Consider the following 7,181-nt stretch of genomic DNA (forward strand, 5'->3'; position numbering starts at 1 on the left):
CTGTGATTAAACGATTGCCTTATGAGTTAAAAGATAAGTGGCGAACAGTGGCATGGGATATTCAGGAGAAGTATCACCGCAGAGCTGCATTTGTTGACATTTGTTGTCTTCCTTGAGCGTCAAGTGAAAATTGCCACAGATCCGGTCTTTGGGAATTTATGTGAAGTTCCACCTACTCAAGCAACTGCTGAAGATGGTGTCAGAAGAAGGCACTCACCTCGGCCAAAGGCTAGAGGAAGTAGCTTTGCCACGACTGTCACCTCAGTGGAGAAAGAGCGTCAAACAGAGGAAAATGTTAGAAATGGATACTTACCTGAAGGGAAATGCCGCTACGGCAAAGGTGCACACATACTTCAATTGTATACTCTACTGGATGACAAGCCACACGATGAGAAGATTGCCTTTCTTAAAAGGAATAGTATCTGTTTCGGCTGCTTGTGTCCTGGGCACATCAGTAAAGAATGTAGGAAACGCCTCATGTAAAATCTGTAACTTAAGACACCCAAGTATACTCCACATCCACCGAGAGAGGAATGATCTTAATCAAGATGCAGATCGTTCTCTTGTTGCAGTCCAGACAAGTGGTCTTACTGGGGCCGGTGAGCAAGACCGCAAGCTTGCCATCGTCCCAGTAAAGGTAAAGTCAAAGAAAAGCCAAAAAATAATCGAAACATACGCCTTTCTAGACCAAGGGAGTTAAGCATCCTTTTGCACAGTGGGTCTCATGGATAGGTTGAATCTTTCTGGGAGAATAATGAGGATTCTCTTGCGTACGATGGGACAAGAAAAGATTGTGGACAGCTGTATTGTTTCAGACTTGGAGGTGTCTGGATTGGATGGCAACTTGTTTTGGGAAATGCCAAATCTTTTCACACACCGTTAACAGATGTAACATCTCAAGACAGCAGGATCTGAGTGACTGGCCACACTTGAAGCAGGTTCATCTGCCTGATATAGAAGCAGAGGTTGAGCTTTTGGATAGGTATGAACATGCCCCAAGCCTTGGAACCTTTTGGAGGTCATTCAGAGTGTTAATAAAGGTCCATATGCCATCAAGACTGTGCTTGGTTGGACGGTGAGTGGGCCATTAGACAGAGATTCGACAATGTCTAATAATAGTAAGACAGCAGAACAACGTGCAATTAACCGGAAGAGGAGGATCACCAGGGACGAAGGTTTCCAAAGACCAAGATTACGCTGGTTTTATGAATAACCTCATCCAGAGGATCTGCACAAAGAGCACATCATTCGACATGACCTCAGGACTCACGAGACATTACTGACGCATTGATAATTGGCTATGTGCTGGTAACCTCTGGCCAATGACTGAAATAAAATTAAAAAAAAAAAAACGTTAAATGCAAACAAAAGGAAGAACCAACTATGGACCATGAATGTTTCTTATATTGTCTTATGCAGAATTTGTGATGTATTGTAATTATTACTGTGTAATAATTAGGGGCTGGAATGTTGGGGTCAGATGACATCTGTGTTATGCACCTGTGGTTGCTCACGATAATTGGGTCACGTGGTGGTGGCGGCAAGGTTCATTATATTACCTGCTAGGTGTTTTTGTGAATGAACAGAGAGGGGGTGATTGGGGAAGCCTTACTTTTTGCTGACCGCATTTTGATGACAATGGAATAAGCTGTTGTGGAATACATGAAACTTGTGGATTTTAAGAACTGGATTTATTGACATTCATAAACTGATACTGAGCTGTGTTGGATATTCTGCACAGTAAAAAAAAGTGTCAATTTTACTCTAAGAGTTGAATTTAACTCTGTGTCAGATAACATTTGGTCCCACCCTAAATTAGTGTAACATTTACTCTGTAGCCAGTGTAAGATTTTCAGAGTTAATTTTACTCTATTTTGTGTCACAATTTACAATGAAATGTGTAAAAACATTTAACACTGATCTGTTTACACTGTTAGAGTAAAATGATTTCACTACATAGAGTAGTTTCCACTCTAAATAGGCTATTCTTAAAATACACTATATAGTGTATATTTATTTTATTTTAATGAAATAGTAATGTTTTTAACTGCTATAATATAAGACAATACACACCATCAGGTACTGTAGCACCATTTATTTCCTGATAACTCCTCAGAGATAACAAAATGGGACAACATGCATAGTGGTGTCATTCTCTCCACATGACATTTGTATGTCAAAAGGCCTTGGATAAGGCAGATCATCTTGAAAAGCAACAAAAAAATCAAATGCCAATTTTGGCTCCACAACTTACTGGTAATACATTTTGATTGTTTGTAATCTGAATTTAGAGCTGTGAATGGATTCTCTAATTGGTTAAAACATCCCTCCACATTCTTGCATGTTTCAGTGTCTCTTTGATCACGAAATACACCCTGGATGACTGACTCTTTTGCATGCTCATGAATTTCCTGCACAATATTCTCCATGGAGGTCACAAAAGAATTAACAAGACTGGGCTACACCTGCTGCCTTTAGATCTGAAATGACAGAGGCACAACTATTTACAAGGTGTTCTGACGATAATGCTGGCTCTGACTCAACCTCAGCCTCATATGTCTCTTCTGCGGGATTTGCATTAGTACTATCAAGAACAGTTTGACAATGTGGTGGTTCAGTTTCAACAATCACATGCACTATTCACATGATGACTTATTCAGATGCTTCCTAAGACCAGAAAAACTATTGAAAAAAACGTGAGCATCCCACTTGGCCACATTGAAGATAAAGAGTCCTTCCTGTACAGAGTCCATGTATTACTTTGAGGTGCTTTACTAGATTGTTTGCTTCACCAAAGACATTGCTGCAAAGAAAGCACCTCATTGTTTAATTTCAAGAGTGCCTAACGCACCATTCTTGCTTGCAACTCTGCAATTCTTGGTGTTTCCTTAGTTTTCCCCATGTCAATGTTGTAAATGGAAGTTTGCAGAAAAGTGAAAAAGTTGTTCAAGACAGGACTGTAAGATGTACCAAACACATAGTGGGCCTTGAAGAGCTCATCCAGGGTTCCAACCGAGCTGGTGGCTTGGCATGGAAGTGCATGCTTGTCGATGGCAATGAAGAAAGAGTGAATGCTGCTTTTTGTGGGTCCCTGAGCAAGGAGGTAGGGCTGACTGCTTTGAGCGATGTTGTCAAGATGCTGCTGCACGCTTGTTCCCATCTATAACAAAACACATTCAACACCACTATTTATTAAAACAATAACATGAGATCACTCCAATCTCTAAACAATTTAAGGATTCAAGAATTTTATGTCACATGCATAGAATTACTTGCGCAAAGCACATGCAGTGAAACTAAGGTTCTCCAGAAGAAAGAAAGGTTCAAAGGGAAGAGTGCTGTTTGTGGGATAGGTGCTCGTAGTAGTATGTGGTGTATAACGTTAGTGTGTGTGTGTACTGTAGAACTTTGAGTGATGACAGAAATGAGAGATAAAAATACGCCTGAACGAGAGTATAGTTCCATGTCAAATCAGCCTAGAAAATTGCCACGTTTCATTTTCTGTTGGTCTTATTACACTTTCTAACGAGAGGAGACAAATATTAAATAGGAAAATTACCGGAAATCTTAGTAACTTTTAAACATGATGCTAGCACGTGAGAAGTTAACGGTCTAATCAGATTCAATGATCTATGCTAGGCTGTAGCTAAAAGTTGTATCGCCAGACTCACAGAACGGCTAGATGAACGGGAAAAAGGTAAACATCAATTGTTTTGCTCGAGGGGAGGTGGAAAATGAGCTTAATTCCCCAAATGGTGGAATATCCCTTTAACATTATGCCATAATTTTCCACCATCCTCAATATATTTAGCAACATGCTTCTCCACATTCAAAGACTTACCTTTTTCAACTTCAGTAGATGTCTCAGCATTGCGCATTAAATCAAGAAGGTCTGTGGAGGGGACCAGTCCATGGCTTTCCTTAATGACTCCTGCTTTGAAAGTGGTAGGCCACCTCTCCAGGAACTTGTTGGCAGTCTGCTCACCAAACATCACTCTAAAATCTTGTTCTATCTGTAGTTTGAAAAAGAAAAGGAGGACAACCTGAGTTGGTACCTTGTGCTACATTTTACAATATGTCTCAGTATTCAATGAATGTAGATGCCATACCAGTCCTGGTGTGTCTAGGAACCGTGGAAATACTGAGAAGACCTCTGCTGATTTGTTCTCATCATTGACCATGGTGTGGCGGTATACGAAAGTGACTTTCATCTTTTCAGGGATGGTCTCCTCATCAGCAGTGTGTCTCAACAAAGCGATAGCACATTCCACTTCCTCGTCAGTCAGGACTCTGTCGGCAGTAAAGGGTCTAGTACGCCCATGGCCTGGCCCACCAACTTTAGAACAAGACAATTTTGTTGTTAATAACTACACAGTTGTATATCCTCCTTTAAACACATTTCACAGGTTAATAATTCCACCTCATGATAAATATTACCTTTAGGAGACTTACTAACTGCAGGACCTCTTTCCCTTTCCGCCATGCAATGTAGCCTGAACCACTTTCAGGATCGTAGTAATGTTCCTATGTATAATGTATGCACAGTGTGATATATACATTCATATGATCTCTGAGCTTTGGATAAAAGTGTCTGCTAAATGCATAAATGTAAATGTAAATCTCAGCAGTTCGAAGGGCAAATATATTTTAAAACCTTTACTTACATAGCCATTCTGTGAATATGGGTCTTCAAGGTATGGAAACAGAGCGAAAATCCCCTGTGCATACATCACTTTTACACTCCGGGGCAGAGATGTCCTGGTGTATTCAATAATCAACATTCATAGATAGCATTGAACAACATGACCTAAACAATAATTGCGATGTTTAAACAATGTCTCATGATAACATATTTGATCCATACTTACCCATGTGTTTCCGTCATCTCTGCAGTAAGTATGTTGATGAGCTGTCTTCTGGTTGAATCTGTAATTGATTTTGTTTTCGCATACTCCTCCATGACACGGTCACCTCCAGGCTTTGTCGTCAAGATTTTTTCAATCAGCTAAGAAATAAAATGTGCAGTATTGTATTTTGAAAAATACTTGGCAATTATGAAACAAATAAAATGCACCTCAAATTAAACATATGAATCAAACTCCCCACACACACACAACTCACAGCTTTTGCTTCATAGTTAATGCGGCAAGGCCTTTTAGGTTGACTTCCTTCGGCTGCAACTGGCTCCTCAGCTGGGTCACACAACGAGAAGTTGAGGATCACTGTGTCTTCAGATGCAATAGAGCATGGAGATGACGTGGACTGAGGGTTACCTGAGCATTGGGAAATAAGAACACAATTACATAGTTCAACACTTCCACTTCAACGATGTGTGTGTAGTCTTATGCAGGTAGGCAGCAATTACCAGGTGCTTCATTGGCCAATGAAATTAGGAAAGGTCCATGGAACTCTTGTACATCTCCTCAAAAACCTCAGAGTCAACCTCTGTGTTAGACTGGTCATAAACCTTGATGTCCAACCATCTGTCTTCAGCAATGTTAAATTTTAGACTCACTAGAGTAAAAGAAATAAACAGTGCACAAAATGTTCTGATGAGAAACAATTGCAATATGCCACCACTTGATTAGGCTACTTTCAATCCGAATTTAGTGACTAACCTTCTCTCAAGAAATCACCAAATGTTCAGGCAGCTTGATGTACATCTGCACTCCGCCAAACGAGACACGCAGCAGCATTTTCTGTTAAATTTAAATTTAAGGAAGGTTGAATAACTGTTAATATCCATATCCATCAAAACATTCTCTCAAAGTTATTAGAAAACGTAATGGTCTAATAAACACTCACGGACTTATGGTATCAATAGGCTGATATACGGGGTGCTAATAAACTTGTTAGCTGAGAGTATAACCTCCTGTCTTTCTAATGACTTTCTTGCCATTCAGCAATTGTTGAAATTACTCTCAATGTCTGGTTTCAGACAGGCACAAGTCAAGCACGACAACATAACATCTTGCAAATTATTTCAACTTGGGCAGAAACCACGTTGTCAAGCTAACTTGCTAACATTTTGGTACGTTAACCCAACGTCACCCACCCGGCCGAACAACTTCAATTATCACTAACCCATACATTGCACGGTGTTAACAAGTAAATAAAGTCTAAAAAATATCAACTGTATTACTTCTAAGTTCTTGACGTGGTATTGCAGTCGAATGCATCTGAACTTGAAGTCAGTGAGGTATATTGATTAGCTAACTACATCTATGCATGCCTAGCTTAACTTAATACGCCTACCATCGTCTATCATCGTCAATGTATTGCAAAAAGTTGGTCGTAAGTGGAAAAATATCTAGCTAGATGGTGAAAACCTACAAATGTTCATACAAACTTACCACGATAGGTCTGCTAGTGGGGAAAGAGACGATTTCCAACGTGCCACTGCCAGCTTGAGCTCCAGTTCAGTTCTAGGATTTTCCGCGGGGAATCACCATGTAGAGTAGATTTGGTCATTGTGTGCATGTTGGACTTAACTCTCACTTTTGACACTACTATTTAGACGATTTTACTCTGTACATTGTTATAACTACTCTATCCAGAGGAAAATAGGTTTACTCTGCAATAATGACACTCCATTTTTTACTGTGTGGAGATGACTGTTTTCTACAATAAAGGAACTTAACTTTATCGCTACTGGAAGTTATTGAACAGCGCGTCGGGCAAGTTACGGCTCCCACACACAGCTGCGTGCATCGCGTTGCTGGAGACGCATGCCATTCACTTTAAATGGGCTCACGTGATCCGTTGCCGAACTGAATTGTGTGTCCGTCGCGTTGCGTTTCTCCCGCCGCTCGCGTTGAGTTCAGCTGTTGCTGCACCAGCCAATCACATTACGGTTTTACTTCAAGTCATTTGCATAGCTACCGTCGGGAACACCCACTGGCATGCGTTGACGGAACGCAGCTGTGTGTGGGAGCCGTTAGTCTCCCCTACTCAGCCTCTCGGCGACCAAAGTTTTAAGTTGACTTAGTTTAGTCTCCTCAATGTACTATGTTGTGATAAGACCTTAGCAGAGTTTACTTTAACTTCAATGCAGCAGCTTTAAACAAATTTGCGCAGCATGGTCACGATGCTAAGCGGATTTAATAGCAATTTAGCCCACTGTTCTATGCAGTGCTTCTATGTGGCAACAACCATCCTTCAACAATCGTGAATATTTTGTT

The 7,181-nt window shown here is 40.5% G+C and overlaps 1 long non-coding RNA gene across 1 annotated transcript; it reads right to left on the minus strand.

Annotated features, from left to right (window-relative positions):
* Nucleotides 1-2,262: 2,262 nt before the first annotated feature.
* LOC125296529 lies at nucleotides 2,263-6,801 on the minus strand. Its single transcript, XR_007193784.1, has 10 exons — nucleotides 6,354-6,801; nucleotides 5,619-5,699; nucleotides 5,366-5,514; nucleotides 5,122-5,273; nucleotides 4,869-5,005; nucleotides 4,665-4,758; nucleotides 4,438-4,524; nucleotides 4,110-4,336; nucleotides 3,842-4,013; nucleotides 2,263-3,160 (listed from the first exon to the last, which is right to left on the minus strand). It is a non-coding gene; the product is annotated as an uncharacterized LOC125296529 (long non-coding RNA).
* Nucleotides 6,802-7,181: the final 380 nt, after the last annotated feature.

This window comes from Alosa alosa, chromosome 6, assembly GCF_017589495.1.
Source record: "Alosa alosa isolate M-15738 ecotype Scorff River chromosome 6, AALO_Geno_1.1, whole genome shotgun sequence".
NCBI lineage: Eukaryota > Metazoa > Chordata > Actinopteri > Clupeiformes > Clupeidae > Alosa > Alosa alosa.